A 17,270-nucleotide genomic window follows, 5' to 3' on the forward strand; every position below is an offset into this window, starting at 1 on the left:
TATTATCACGTCGGACATAATTGATTACACCAGAGAAAATTATATATTGGTGGAAGGGGAAGATGCAGCAATTTTTGGAAATTATGGAACAATATATCACTTAACAAATTCATCATTGTTTCATGACGTTGTGGAAAAATATGAATCTGACGAGAAATTAATTGATTATTTGGTAATGGAATTTGAAATACAAATGATAAAAACATTACTAAACCAATTAAAAATTAATAATAATAGACAAAAAGGAGGATTAATGAGTTGGGAACAGTGTGGAAGTGGATTACAGGTACACCTGACCATGACGATTTTATGCAAATAACAAATAAAGTAAATGAGTTAATAGATAATAATAATAAACAGTTTACAACCAATTCTCAAATATTTAAAACAGTAACGGAATTAACACAAATAGTAAAACAACTACAAGGTAGCTCTAATGAAGTGACTTTTTTAAGACAAAGAAACAAACTTATAATCACTGAACTTGAAAACTCCATACGGACTATTACATTGTCAAAAGCAGGAATTTTGAACCCTATAATTTTAAATATGTCGGAAATTCAAGAAATAATAAGTAAAGAGCAGACTAATGTAACGATAACAGACGTCATAAATGTTTCAGAATTTAAGATCGCACAAAGTAACAATTTAATAGTTGTTTATATTAAATATCCAAAAGTAAATAATATGTGAAAATTATATAAAACAATAGCTATAGCACAAAATGATGGAAAATTGCTCATGGAAAACGAAATAATAAATTTTCACAATAATGAATTTTATTCCGTTAAATTTTGTAAAAGAGAATTAAATAACGCTTTTTGTATGATAGGAAAAAATGTCACATGCTTATCAAATTTGTTGAATAATAAGCAAGCAAACTGTAAAAAATTAAATGAAGCAAATGAACCCATAATTATAGTAAAATATGGAGCTATAATAATTGCAGGAGAACATAAAGTTAATAATCATACGCTATAGGGCGTTTATTTGATAACCTTTCAAGATCTGGTTATGATAGATAATGTAAGATATGAAAATCCATCAGGAAAAATTTTAAAATACCTAAAAGATGGACAATTTAAACCATATTTTGTGAAACAGAATGTTGAAACAAATAATATATAGATCTAAGATTGAAAAATTTTAATGCACTAACGCCACTTGAGCAAGAAAAAAGGAATCCCGTTTGGTGGTCATTTACTACTCTTTTGTTCATTAGTGTAATTATATATTTCATTTTCAAATTAATCATATGTATTGATTTTAAAATTAAGTTGAAAAATTCTAAAGAACAGGAAAAAATGTTGATGAAATTGTCAAATCAAACAAATCACCTTACAACTATATATTCGAAGACGGGACGCTCGAATGAAGAAGCGGGGGAGTTAACGCCGCCATTCACCCATAGCACTTACCCGCCAAGTAAACAAATATAGCTTCATTGAACCACTTAGGCATATGATTCAAATATGTCTTTGCTACACTGGCAATTAGTAACCACATATTTTAATTCTAAACAGGAAGAGCTAAAGTGGATAATATCTAAAATATCCTAAGCTCTGCATTTTTAATCTAAACAGAAAAAGTTAAAGTAAATAATAACTCAAATATTCAGTTGGCTATTTTTATTGATTTTTCAAGGGCAAGCCATTTCAAGGCTAAACCTATTTCATCGAATGATGATGGTAAGTACATAAGTTATAAATAAGAGAAGATCAATAAAGATTTTTTAGATTTGATTTGAACCCCCAAGCAAGACGGTTTATTTTTTAAAAACCTTTCGCGCTTCGTGTAAAAGTTAAGTTATATTATTCCTACTTTACGTTACAGTGACAATACTAACGCTTGAATTCTGTACTTCCCCATTGAGCACACCACTTCCAAAGAATTCACTTTTGTTGCGCCTACATTCTGGATTTTTTGAAGAGTTACTCACAAATAATAAAAAAAAAAAAATTTTGCAATAGGCACGAAAAAATACAAAAACAATATTGTTTATCTTGCAAAATGTTACAAAGGTGTTGTTTGCAAGCGAGGTCGAAAAAAACGCTCCAACTAGCTAAATAGTTTCATCATGGCGGAATCATACAGTTGGTGAAAGGAATACAGCTATTTGGTACTTTTTTTAGCTGCCTTGACGTTTCTAATTCTGGAGTAGTGCGTTTTTGATACTAGACCATAATTATTAAAACAAAATACATGGAACGAGGCTGTCCCTGTTTGTCCGGAATATTTAGTACAATATTTTTTTACGACTAAACTCTAGCATCTCATCAAACATCATAAGCCCAATTACAGCTACAACAACATCATAGGCCCATTTTATCTCAAGTCACATCTCCATCCAATTTTCTACGTCTATCGACCTCTTTTTCAGACAACAACAACAACTATACACATAAATCAAATCAAACAAATACAAGTAACACATTTTAGCCAAATGTTAATTCAATTTTCATGACGCACTCATTCATTTCAGTTCAACAATAAGAGTGGTAGCAATAGTAAAATATTTATTTTATGTCAGGAAGTGTAAGAATATACATATGTAGGTATGCCAGTTTGTAAACTAGTACTAATTGAGCCATTGACATAAAGTGCGAGCAAAAAATACAAATAAAAACTTGAAGCAAATTTTCTAAACGAACAAAACCAATTGAAATGGAAATACACAACACCGCCCACAAAATTGCACAAACACAGTGGTATGATTTAACATTTCTTTTCAGAACCGAATTAAATAAAGTTTTAAATTATTTATCTCATTTATATCTGTTGGCTCAACTCGCTTTCCATAAAACCAGGGGCGGAAACTGTTATTCCTTTTATAATATAATTCCTTGCAAAACTATTAATTTTTGACTTTTAATATATTTGGATCAAGATAAAAATTATTTTCGGATTTTTATTACCTGAGTCCGATAGAACTAGTTAAACTCGGACATTTAAAAATAAATGTCCGGAGATAAAAGTTAAATCCGGACTTTTATTTTTTAAGGCCAAAATAAAAGTCCGGCTTGATAACAAAGAAGCGGCTTATCCAAAATAAATTGTTTCTTTTTAATTCGGATAAGCCGTTTCTTTGTTATCAAGCCGGACTTTTATTTTGACCTTAAAAACTAAAAGTGCGGATTTAACTTTTATTTCCGGACTTTTATTTTTAAAAGTCCGAGTTTAACTAGTCTTTTCTTTTTAATGCCGCGCCTAAATTATTTCCTAGGTGAAATGTCACTGTTCTCGTACATTTTTATTGACTGAGAAATTTTTTGTGCTGAGAAATCCAATTATTTTTAACTGGTTGAAAAAGACAGAAAAGTACCAAAATCGTGGCAACTGCCCAAAAAGGGCCAAAATTGAAGAAAATGGACCAGTGGACCAAATGGGGTTGGAAGGGACCATTTTTGGTCCAAATGGACCCAAAGTGGCAACCGTGATTGCGATGATGAGCCTGAGGACTATATTGACCTTCTATGACTATCCAGTCACCGTCACGAATAAAAATCGATCGAGGAGACGCAGTCACAGGTCACCTTGTACCTAAAAGTTCGTGAGAATCTGGAACTCTACTTCTATAGTGGGGAAAACTATTTATATCTTCCATTTGCTTTTTGAGATAGTCTGTTGATAGGCGGCCTCGGAGGGTAGTCAAATTGTTGTATGCAATTTTTTGTGATTGTTTAACCCCCCCTATTCCGTTGCGCTGGCAATGTTTGTCAGTTTTGTAGGCATACATGAAAAATGTTGCGAGAGTTATCGTGGTTCTACCTGTGATCCCACCTATCGCTTCGTTTTTGGGTTATAAATATTATATTAAGGTATCGCCCCATTTTAACAATTTCGTCAACAACAATACTGTGTCTCTAAAACATAATCAAAATCGAAACTCTCGCCTTTTTATGAACTCTTCCTATCTATGTTTTACTGAATTAGTTACTTAGGTGTTGTGCTGCCAAGTCCAAAAGTCGGGGCTAAACAGTGCCCTGATATATGTTTTTGACAAAAGTTTTTGACACATATGTTTTTGAAAAAACATTTCGTTAGGCCAATAAACCAACTCATGTCTTTTATAGAGCATTCTAATAACGCCGTCCAGCTCATTATTTGAGGGGACTCTCAGTTTTTCCTCATGTAGATAAAACGGCAGTGTGCCTTTATTGTGGATCTAAATTTAATTTTTGTCTTCAACTATTTTATAAAAGCCCTGTTATACTCTGGTCATAATGAACCCACGCTTGCTTGGCTTGCTTGGTTTTCCATAGAGTACCAATTTTTATGTTGGTTTTCTTAAACCTGTTGTATATTTTTTATTCATATAAGTGGAAAATGTACCGTGACTGCCTCGCTGATGTTCTACGATGCCACTGTCCTTGCCGTGTCATCCGATTTTTCATTACCAGCAATATTACTATGTCCGGGTATCCACACAGAGTGTGATAAGTCATCCGCTTCTTTTGACTTCTCTTTACTCTTATTGGTGGCCATGGAGGACATAAATGGTGAGTCCATGGCCATAAAAAAGGACGGATATTGTGAGTTTTTGCTGGTTGAGAACTAGTCTGTGCAGAGCGAAATGACGACCTCACACACAGAACACAGAACCTGCTCAACCGTTTTCCTGTAGCCGCAGTTCCTCCATCTGTTGTTACTGACAAGGCCTAAATTATTATGTGACGATAGAAGGCAGTGTTCAGTTAGTACCTATACACATCGTGGGCCTTAAGTCTTTTCTCTTTTGAGATAGAGCAACAATTTCCTCCTGAACCACATTGCATTGATCTGGAAGCCGGTAGGATCTACTTTCTTCTGGATCGACACAGTAAATATCAGACCGACCCTTTCCATTAATTTGGAACCATCGATGTACACGTGTATAGCCGTAAATAAATTGAACATGAAATATTTCGATCATTTTTGAATCCTACCCACTGTGAATTCCGCTGCGGCACTGGACACAGAGCACTAGCAAAATTCCTAAAAGCATGTCAATTATAATTTAGGTAAAAGTATACCGCCACCCATACCCATGGCCACAGCAGCAGTAGCAACAGTGTCATCGTGTGCATCAAGACCGCAACTCAACCCCCTCGTAAGGCAGATGATTCAACAAAGCTATATGGCGGCAGTCCCTTATAAGCAGACTACAAAAATGGGGCGACGTCGATGACGCACCACTCAGGATGCTGTGTTGTCACTTTGTGCATCTAATAAGTTCATGTTTGTTTGTATGTATATATGTGTGTATGCCTGCATACAATAAATAAACTATTTGAGGGTGGCGTAGTGGGCGTTGTTTTTTTTTCATTGCCAGCAAGTTGAAAGTGCAAGAGTGGATTAGCAGCTGTCATCTGTGCTTAAACAAGTATTTGCCGCATCACCACAATGCAATTTTTTTTCTGTTTTTGCCTTTTAAGTCTTCATATTTAATTTTATTTGCGATGGTGTATGTTCGGGTGCGTTTGCCTTTTTTATCTACGTATACATTTTGTTCCTACTACGCCAGAAACGTAAAAATTGGGGTAATAATTTCTAATTTGCAGTTATAACAAAAAGATGAAAATTTATATGATGAAGTCACTGTATTGTTGTGAATGATGTAATATATATACTTATGTATGTAAGCACATTAGACCATATCGAAAAAGAATGTATCGAAAAAATTATGGTCGTATATTTAACACTGAATATTTTCAAAGCCATTTTTCACAAATAAAGCAATGCTCTACCCCAAAGACATGAAATGTTTTACAAACGGAATCAAAATTTTCGTATCGAGGAAAATGTATTTAGAAAACAGGTGCCAATGTCCTTAGGAAACTCTTAAAAAAAACTATCTCTCGAAAACCCACATTTCTGTAACTTTTATTTTTATGCTATGGCAATTGTCCCTTGCTATCGGTCTACTGATTGAGTTGCCATTTCCAATAGCATCTAAAATACGGACACCTCTGGTAGGGAGGTAGGTGGTATGTTCTTCCCATATTTAAAGTCGCCATACTACTATCGCCGTATGATCTGCGCTTAAGGCCCGCGACGCATTGAGGCCTCCATAGTATAGGATAGGCGTTACAATCGCTGTAAATATGCAACTCTGCATTATTTTACATGCATAAATTGCCGTCGACCCCTTTTTCACTCTACCCCCCACGTTGAGCTTCGACGACAGCTTAATGTCTAGAATGATTCCCAGATATTCTTAAGCTGAGCCCTCTTCCAATTGCATACATTTTATACTAGCCAACATGACCATATCCGTCTTTTCCGCTTTGACGCTCAACCTGACAATAGATGTCCATGTATATATCTCTCAAAGCGCCCGAACCACCAAAGAGCTACCAGTTGGAAGACACTTTCCCCTTGTGACAACTGCAACGTCTTCTACGTGCGCCGTGAGTTTGACGTGTCCCTCACCCAACCGTCTGAACAATTCGTTGAAGAACAGCGTCCATAGCAGCGGTAAGGGCTGAATTTAATTCAATGCAATTAACAACCTCTAATATCGCCTATTTAGATACACTGTTGAAAGCCCCTGAAGTGTCCATGAAGACTCCTAAGGCGTACTCCTTATATTGCAAGGCATTCTTTGTGTTTGTAACCACTCATGCAGTGCCATGTCGACCGAATTGCCTTTGGTGTACGCATTTTCGATTGCAGTTTTACATTCATGCTGTGCTTCATATACACGTCTATCAGACTGCAAGGTTTTGAGCGAAAATAATGTTAAGCTTACACTCAGAGAAAAAATCGTTCTAAAACGAACGAAACAAGTTCAAAATTAAGAACATTCGTTGAAAAAGTCTGTTAAGTACGTTTTTTCTATGTCAATGGAACTCAATGAAAAATAAGAGTTAAAAAAATAGAATATAAAAAAATTGTTTTAAAAACTTTCAGAGTTTGACGGTTATCGAACTCGCGCCACACGATCGCAACCGCAACATCATAGCCGCTGGGCTGATATATGCTTGATATATATGATATCAAGCTATGATAGCTTGTGCCAAATGTTGTATTTAACATTGTAGTGTACCGTTTCTTTTTTCTTGAACTTAATTCAAGAACATTGTACTTAATTTAAGAACATCGTTCTCATTAATAGAACATTTGTTCAAATTTTAAGATTATCTTCTCAAGAAAATGGTTGTCAGTTCAAGAACAAGGTTATTGTTTTGAGAACAGGTCGTTCTTTTTTCAAGAACAAAAAAGTAAGAACATGAAAAGCTTGAATTGAGTCCGGTGGTGGTGGATTTTAGAACGGCGTTTTTCTCTGAGTGTAGGAAACGACATGAGCAATTCTTAAAGTGTTGGGCACATTGTTCAGTTTTATAAGCAAAATAAATAAATACAAGGCAAGATAACCTACGAACAGATTTTAAGCCGAGCTATCTTCCAATTTGCATCGTACTCTTTTTAATTTTTCCTACGAATTGGCGGGATTCGCCCTACATGTTTTATGCCGACTCCAAATGGAATTCGCAAGACAGATGAGTTTCACAGAAATACATTCCACGTGTTTGCCAAATTAGTCTTATGCATCCGTCAAATATTATTTTTAGCCATTCCAAGATCGCTCTTTTCGAGATTTGTAGCATGGCAAGGAACTTCCCGTCGTCAACCTTTTCATGGGTCCCTGCGTGCACTTCCTACCCTCAAACTAGGCATATCTGACATGATGTAGTGTGACAGTGTCGATAATTTCGAGTCACGACGTGATCGGAGAGATATAGTATCGCCGTGCTTCCATTTAGGATTAAGTAAAGCAGTCTTTGAGAAAAAAGCTTGTATTTTGTATTAGGTATTAACTCAATATAGAAAACTTCACTATCACGTCTTAAGCTGTAGGTTATTGGTGTCCAACTTTTTATTTATGCTATATTTTAAATAATTTTTACTTCCTTTATAATAGGTCGGTTGAATGTTTGTCCGCTTTTCATACAAATCTTGCAATCGATTTTTAAGTAACTTCTCATTGAGCTTCAAACGTGAAACTTTACACACAGTTTAGGACGCTGCACAGCGTTTCGTGTAGAACAAGCTAGCTGATCAAAAACAAAGTTCTTATTCCAAGAAAAATGTAATGAGAAATGAAAGAAAACAAACAAAATAACGGGATTTTTGCTTTTTTTTTTATATTTTTGCTCATATATATTGAGTAATTGAAGTAAGAAGGTAAAATGCATTGATTAATTTGCAAAATTCTTGTTGAATATTAAGCTTCATATTTATTTTAAGTGAACACTTTTATATAATTTTTTTGGTGGATTCTAAGCTCGAAGGTAAGCAACATTTTTTAATAGTAATTGGCGAGGAATTGATAACTTCAATTTAATCGCCAGATAAAGAAAAGTATTGATCTTTTTTCAGTAGTGCACTTTATTCAACACTTGTATGTATAAGGAAAAACAATGAAATGGCAATTATTATACATGCAAAAGGTCTTATATAGAAAAATGTAAGAATGACAGGAGATGAAAGAAACTGCAAAAACTGGTGATATTCGTGCTACCATATGTACATATCCAATATGATGGTTACCGAAGTGTAGCGAAAAACAGAGCAGTCGCTTTTACATTAAAACAGGTATGCTAATTTTATAGCATTCCTCAACATTCCGGGCCCCGCTGAAACACTGTTTCAGAATTTGGCAGAATCACTATCTTAGTTATTGGTCGAATTATTTCTCCTCGGATGGTACGAAGTTTCACGACGCGGACTAGCCCGTCTGCCCCAGGGAATGTTTCCAATACCCTTCCCATTGGCCAGACGGCAGGTGGTGCATTTGGCTCTTTTATTATTGCAATGTCTCCAACTACTATATTCCTTGTACGTCTGTTCCATTTGGCCCGGTTTTGTAAAGATGTTAAATATTCTTTGTGCCAGCGGCGCCAAAATCCTTGATACATATTTTGTACGTGTTGCCAATAGTCGAGCTTATTTTCATTGATATCTTGTAGGCTTCCTTCGGTTACCATTGTTAGTGGTCGACCTATTAAGAAATGAGAGGGAGATAGGTAATTAACATCAGAATCGGAAGCCACGCCAATTGGCCTTGAATTCACCACAGCCTCAATCTGTATTAGAAGAGTATTCAACTGCTCAGCTGTGAGGATAGAATTTCCAATAACTCGGCGCAAATGTAGTTTAACGGAGCGCACGGCTTACTCCCAAGTTCCACCCCAGTGAGGTGCATGAGGAGGAATGAAATTCCAGCGTATTCCGTCGTGAGCCAAGACTTCGCTTATTATGTTGTTATGTTCCTGTGACTTTACAAGCTGATGCATCTCACTCAAAACTCTAGATGCCCCGACAAAATTTCGCCCATTTTCGCTAAATAATTGTGTACATTTACCCCTGCGTGCCATGAACCGACGAAGTGCTGATAGAAAACAATCAGTAGATAAATCGCTAGCCAGTTCTATGTGGATTGCCGATGTGGCCAGGCACACAAAAATGCAAATATATCCCTTGGACTGACGTGCATTTCTACCTCGATATAATTTTAAAGTAATTGGTCCAGCGTAATCGACTCCGGAGTGCTGGAAGGGAAATGCTTGACGGACACGAACTGGAGGTAAATCAGCCATGAATTGTGACGTCGAAGCATGGCGTAACCGAAAGCACCTTGTACAGTTGTACGTTATTTTACGTATAAGATTCCTGGCTCCCAACACCCAATATCTCTGACGTACAATGACAAAAAGTGCTGATACGCCTGTGTGGAGGTGTCGGTTGTGTTCGTCCAACAGCAAAAGATGAGTAACCTTGCACAGTTTTGGTAGTATAATGGGATGTTTGGTTTCCTCACATAATTCTGATTGAGATATTCTTCCACCGACGCGAAGAATGGCCTTGTCGTCCAAAATCGGTGCTAACTTAAGAATCGGTGAACGTCGGCTTATTTCTCTTTTAACTTTAAGTGCTTGCACCTCATCTTTGAAGCATCTTTGAGAATGTCGCAAAAGAACATCACGTGCGTTTGATATTTCCTCGAAGACTAAAGCAAGAGAAGTTTTGACTGGACGTTTACGAGTACGGTTAATGAAACGTAGAACATATGCGGTTGTCCGAAGTAGCCGTTGCCATGAGGATACGCGGTCGATGAGACAATCAAATACATTGCTCTCTGTACCATCTGTAGTTAGCATACTAATTGTGTTGCATTTGATCTCGCCTGAAACTTCGTCGTTTGTACGAAATGTAAAATGGCCACTCTTCTCTAACACCTCTTTGAACTCACCTTTGTTACGAACCCATGATGAAACTTTCCACCACAAATCGAAATCACGAAGTAAGGCTGCCGACATTCCACGTGATGCATAATCCGCTGGATTCTCTTTAGAAATTATATGATGCCAGAGGCTTCGTGGAAGAGTAGTCAATATTTCGCTTGTTCTATTACCTACGAATGTCTTAAGTTTAACCGGTGGTATCGAAAGCCAGGACAGCACAATTGTTGAGTCGCACCAAGCATACACCCTGGATTCCCGACGTGGAATGATTTCGAGTATAACCTTCACTAGACGAGCCAGTAAGAGAGCCCACTAAGCTCTAGTCTGGGTAGAGATATTGTTTTTAGGGGAGCAACTCGGGTTTTCGCTGCAAATAGTGAAACAATGACCTCATTATCCTTTTCAAAACGCAAATAAACTGCTGCTGCATATGCTTTTGTTGAAGCGTCTGAAAACCCATGAATTTCTATTTTCTCAACATTGTTCGGTACAAATCGATCAATTTTTATTTCACTTGCCTCACTAAGATCTTGATGGTATTGTGTCCAAGTTTCTGCCAGATTGGGAGGCAAGGCTTCATCCCATGACAAATTTTGTAACCATAGTAACTGAAACATAATTTTGAATCGAACAACGATAGGGGCCAATAAGCCCAAAGGGTCAAATAAATGAGATACATCTGAGAGTATTTGCCTTTTGTTAACGGTCGGCTGAGTTTTGGTTTTAACAGAATAAGTTAGAATATCTTCTTTAGGTTTCCAATAAAGCCCAAGTACCTTCGCAACTTCCTCCGGGAATATCTCATGCTGCGCAGGCAGTTCCTGATCCAATTTCGAAGAATTTGACACCCATTTGCTGAGTTCCATGCCGGCCAGCTTCAATAAATGTACTAGTTCATCACGCAGTTGCAGCAGCTCAGTCTCTGAATCGGCACCCGTCAAAACATCGTCAACGTAGAAGTCTTCTAGAAGTATGCGGCTTCCGCGAGAATGTGTTATCTTGTAATCCTGAGCTATTTGTTGAAGTACCCTAACTGCCAGAAAGGGAGCACACGCCGTTCCATAGGTGACCGTACATAGTTGGTACTGCTTCAATGGAAGGCTGGGATCCTCCCTCCAAATTATCCTTTGGAAGTCACGATGATGCTTAGCAACCCAAATTTGGCGAAACATTTTTATAATGTCTGCTGTAAAAACAAATCGATGAAGACGGAACTTTAAACAAACGGCGAACAAATTTCGATAAATATTCGGGCCCACTTGTAAAGTGCTATTCAAGGAGCGGCCTTTGGAGTCAGTAAAGGATCCATAAAAAACGACTCTCAGTTTTTTACCCAGTACCGGGTGATGTGGAATATAAAACACCGAAGCATCCATTGAAGTAGTTTGGCGTGGCTGTATTTCACACATATGACCCATCGCTTCATATTGTCGCATAAATTCAATATACTGTAGCCTCAACGAGGGGTTTCTAACTAAACGTTTCTCCACTGAATAAAATCGAGAAAGTGCCCCTTGCATGGTATCTGAAAACGTTGGGGTATTTTCCCTGAATGGAAGATCTACTGTATATTTTCCATCAGGTTCGCGAGTCGTTGTGCGTAAGAAGTGTTCTTCAACTAATGCATCGTCTGGATCAATGCATTTGGGGAAATGAACTTCCTCAATTTCCCAGAATTTTTGAAGTGACTGGTCAATGTTAACTGTAGTTAAGAATGACTTGGTTGAAGGGGTATCATTTCCGATAGTGGTTGATGTAACTACCCATCCGAAAATTGTGGAAACAGCTATGGGATTTCCAAAGGCGTCGAACTTTCTCTTGCAGTCAAACACCTTCCAAACGTATTGCGAACCTATCAGGATATCAATCGGCAACGACTCATTAAAGGACGGGTCAGCTAGAGCAATATTATCGAACTCGTTTCCTAAATCTTTGTTAGTTGTTACTGCTGGAAGCGGTGCAGTTATGTGGCTGAGTACATGTACCTGCGCTAATAGGCTATTGTTTGAGACGCGAGACTTAAGAAATACTGAAAGGCACCCACGGGTCGTACCGCTTTTCGTGGATGTTATTCCGGATACAAGAATACGCGAGTGAGTCCGTCGTATGTCTAACCGTTGAGCAAAATTTTCTGATATATAGGATAGCTCCGATCCTGAATCTAGCAGTAAACGACACGGAATGAAATTTCCGCAGTTGGTCTTTACGTCAACAATTGCTGTGGGCAGAAAATTTCTATACGGTGTAGTTTTCTTATCTTGCTCAAAATTTGCAAAGGACATTGTTGGGTGTGACACATGGGCTACGGTGGACCATGGGCCCTTAGAGGATACCCCGCCTGCAGGTGAAAGCCCATCGGTAATACCGCTTGCTTGTGCTTGTGACTGGCGAGACGAATCTAACGAATTTACATGCAATGAGGTGTGGTGTCGTCGATTGCAATTTTTGCAGCGAAACTTGGATTTGCATGTAGATAGGGTATGCCCTGTAGAAAGGCAATTGAAACAAAGCGATTTATCTTTTATAAGTGATTGTCGGTCACTCAGCGAAAGACCTAAATAAGACGAACACTTGCCTAATGTATGGTTATTTGATCCACATTTAATGCATGGCAGCGTCGACCTGCTGCTGTCAGTTGAAAGAAATGTACGTGAATTGCGTGTCTTACCATTAGGGGATGAGTTTGATTTGATTGGTTTTGTTTGTGCTAGCTCCAGTTCTTCACAGCGCATGTCTAGGAACTTGAAGAATGTTTCTATGGTTGGCGCGTTGTCATCCTTTTTACGTTCAATCCATTTTTGCCTTGACCCGGTATCCAACTTAGATTCAAGATGATGAATCAACCAACAATCCCTGTCACTTCGCGAGATGGCATCTAAACCACGAATGACTTCATTTGCGCCATCAGAAATCTTTCGAAGATCTTGTGCATTCCCTTATGTGACTCCAGTTAACGACATAAACGATTCAATGAATGAGGCGACAATGTGGCGAGGCCGATCATAACGCTCCTTTATCCGATTCCATGCAGTGTCATATGATGTCTCTATAATAGGAATATGTGTTAAAACTAGAGCAGCGTCATCTTTAAGTAGTGATTTTAAATAATGAAACTTTTGAGTATTCGTAAGATTAGGTTGCATATGAATTGCGCTAATAAACAAATCCTTGAATGATGGCCATGCTTTGTATTGTCCGGTGAATGGAGGTATTACGATTTTCGGTAGGTTGTTCGCCCTAACCTCATTTTGCGACGTAGATGCCGTAGACACATGTTCTAGAAACTTTGACTGTTGCTCAGCGAGTCTAGTAAGCGTAGTGTCACAATCTTCTTTTTGAGTTGGCGGCATAACCGATAAGCGTAGTGTGCGAAGTTTGCCACGTGTAGACATGACCTTCTCTTCATAAACGGCAAAGTCTACGTCGGGATCTGAATAATCTTCATCATTGCAATACTTGTACATTGCCGTAGTAACGACTGAAAACTCTTCCCATAGCTCATTCAGTCGATCTAATCGTGCTCCTACATCCTCTGGTTGACAATCTGTTGGTGGTTTTTCTGCGTATGCACCCAGCCGCGAAATGGACCCTTTTAGCCGTCCACGCAGCTGCACTAATTCGGCCCAATCTCTCTGCATTGTGATCTGTATAACGGTGAGCGCAATCCGGCTCGAAGGACCAGCTTCTGGCGAGGAATTGATAACTTCAATTTAATCGCCAGATAAAGAAAAGTATTGATCTTTTTTCAGTAGTGCACTTTATTCAACACTTGTATGTATAAGGAAAAACAATGAAATGGCAATTATTATACATGCAAAAGGTCTTATATAGAACAAGTAAGGAAGGTTAAGTTCGGGTGTAACCGAACATTACATACTCAGTTGAGAGCTATGGTGACAACATAAGGGAAAATAACCATGTAGGAAAATGAACCGAGGGAAACCCTGGAATGTGTTTGTATGACATGTGTATCAAATGAAAAGCATTAAAGAGTATTTTATGAGGGAGTGGGCCATAGTTCTATAGGTGGACGCCATTTAGGGATATAGCCATAAAGGTGGATCAGGGTTGACTCTAGAATGCGTTTGTACGGTATGGGTATCAAATGAAAGGTATTAATGAGTATTTTAAAAGGGCGTGGACCTAAGTACTATAGATGGACGCCTTTTCGAGATATCGCCGTAAAGATGGACCAGGGGTGACTCTAGAATGCGTTTGTACGATATGGGTATCAAATGAAAGGTGTTAATGAGCATTTTAAAAGGGAGTAATCCTTAGTTCCATAGGTGGACGCCGTTTCGAGATATCGCCATAAAGGTGGACCAGGGGTGGCCCTAGAATTTGTTTGCACAATATGGGCATCAAACGAAAGGTGTTAATGAGTATTTTAAAAGGGAGTGGGCCTTAGTTCTATAGGTGGACGCCATTTCGAGATATCGCCATAAAGGTGGGCCAAGGGTGACTCTAGAATTCGTTTGTGCAATATGGGTATCAAACGAAAGGAGTTAATGAGTATTTTAAGAGGGAGTGGGCCTTAGTTCTATAGGTGGACGTATTTTTGAGGTATCGCAATAAAGGTGGACCAGGGGTGACTCTAGACTTTGTTTGTACGATATGGGTATGAAATGAAAGGTGTTAATGAGTATTTTTAAAAGGGAGTGGGCCTTCGTTTTACAGGTGTTCGCCTTTTGGAGATATCGCCATAAAGGTGGACCAGGGGTGACTTTAGAATTTGTTTGTATGATATGGATATCAAATGAAAGGTGTTAATGATTATTTTTAAAGGGCGTGGGGCTTAGTTCTATAGGTGGACCCCTTTTCGAGATATCGCCATAAAGGTGGACAAGGGGTGACTCTAGAATTCGTTTGTGCAATATGGTTATCAAACGAAAGGAATTAATGAGTATTTTAAGAGGGAGTGGGCCTTAGTTCTATAGGTGGACGCCTTTTCGACATATCGCCATAAAGATGGACCAGGTGTGACTCTAGAATGCGTTTATACGATATGGGTATCAAATGAAAGGTGTTAATGAGTATTTTAAAAGGGAGTAATCCTTGGTTCCATAGGTGGACGCCGTTTCGAGATATCGCCATAAAGGTGGACCAGGAGTGACCCTAGAATTCGCTTGTGCAATATGGGTATCAAACGAAAGGAGTTAATGAGTATTTTAAGAGGGAGTGGGCTTTTTTGGACCAGGGGTGACTCTAGACTTTGTTTGTACGATATGGGTATCAAATGAAAGGTGTTAATGAGTATTTTTAAAAGGGGGTGGGCCTTCGTTTTATAGGTGTTCGCCTTTTCGAAATATCGCCATAAAGGTGGACCAGGGGTGACTCTAGAATGAGTTTGTACGATATGGGTATCAAATTAAAGTTATTAATGAGAGTTTTAAAAGGGAGTGGTGGTAGTTGTATATGTGAAGGCGTTTTCCAGATATCGACCAAAATGTGGACCAGGGTGACCCAGAACATCATCTGTTGGATACCGCTAATTTATTTATATATGTAATACCTGCCAAGATTTTAAGGGTTTTTTATTTCGCCCTGCAGAACTTTTTCATTTTCTTCTACTTAATATGGTAGGTGTCACAACCATTTTATAAAGTTTTTTCTAAAGTTATATTTCGCGTCAATAAAACAATCCAATTACCTTACCATATTTCATCCCTTTTTTCGTATTTGGTATAGAATTATGGCATTTTTTTCATTTTTCGTAATTTTCGATATGGAAAAAGTGGGCGTGGTCATAGTCGGATTTCGTTCATTTTTCATACAAAGATAAAGTGAGTTCAGGTAAGTACGTGAACTGAGTTTAGTAAAGATATATCGATTTTTGCTCAAGTTATCGTGTTAACGGCCATGCGGAAGGACAGACGGACGACTGTGTATAAAAACTGGGCGTGGCATCAACCGATTTCGCCCATTTTCACAGAAAACAGTTACCGCCATAAAATCTATGCCTCTACCAAATTTCAAAAGGATTGGTTAATTTTTGTTCGACTTATGGCGTTAAAAGTATCCTAGACAAATTAAATGAAAAAGGGCGGAGCCACGCCCATTTTTAAATTTTCTTTTATTTTTGTATTTTGTTGCACCATATCATTACCGGAGTTGAATCTTGACATAATTTACTTATATACTGTAAAGATATAAAATTTTTTGTTAAAATTTTACTTTTAAAAAAATTTTTTTTTAAAAGTGGGCGTGGTCCTTCTCCGATTTTGCTAATTTTTATTAAGCGTACATATAGTAATAAGAGTAACGTTCCTGCCAAATTTCATCATGATATCTTCAACGACTGCCAAATTACAGCTTGCAAAAGTTTTAAATTACCTTCTTTTAAAAGTAGGCGGTGCCACGCCCATTGTCCAAAATTTTACTAATTTTCTATTTTGCGTCATAAGCTCAACTGATCTACCAAGTTTCGTCGCTTTATCGGTCTTTTGTAATGAATTATCGCACTTTTTCGGTTTTTCGAAATTTTCGATATCGAAAAAGTGGGCGTGGTTATAGTCCGATATCGTTCATTTTAAATAGCGATCTGAGATGAGTGCTCAGGAACCTACATACCAAATTTCATCAAGATACCTCAAAATTTACTCAAGTTATCGTGTTAACGGACGGACGGACGGACATGGCTCAATCAAATTTTTTTTCGATCCTGATTATTTTGATATATGGAAGTCTATATCTATCTCGATTCCTTTATATATGTACAACCAACCGTTATCCAATCAAACTTAATATACTCTGTGAGCTCTGCTCAACTGAGTATAAAAATGTAAGAATGACAGGAGATGAAAGAAACTGCAAAAACTGGTGATATTCGTGCTACCATATGTACATATCGAATATGATGGTTACCGAAGTGTAGCGAAAAACAGAGCAGTCGCTTTTACATTAAAACAGGTATGCTAATTTTATAGCATTCCTCAACAGTAATTCTTTCGCAATTAGAGTATTTTCAATATATTTAACATTCCGTTATCAAGAAGAAAAGCTTTTTTTCTCTATATTTTTAAATTTGTACCAGCTCCGACGAGA

The 17,270-nt window shown here is 37.7% G+C and overlaps 1 long non-coding RNA gene across 1 annotated transcript; it reads left to right on the top strand.

Annotated features, from left to right (window-relative positions):
* Positions 1 to 13,283: 13,283 nt before the first annotated feature.
* LOC137246862 (uncharacterized) lies at positions 13,284 to 14,036 on the top strand. Its single transcript, XR_010951727.1, has 2 exons — positions 13,284 to 13,453; positions 13,920 to 14,036. It is a non-coding gene; the product is annotated as an uncharacterized lncRNA (long non-coding RNA).
* Positions 14,037 to 17,270: the final 3,234 nt, after the last annotated feature.

This window comes from Eurosta solidaginis, chromosome 3, assembly GCF_040869045.1.
Source record: "Eurosta solidaginis isolate ZX-2024a chromosome 3, ASM4086904v1, whole genome shotgun sequence".
Taxonomy (NCBI): Eukaryota; Metazoa; Arthropoda; class Insecta; order Diptera; family Tephritidae; genus Eurosta; species Eurosta solidaginis.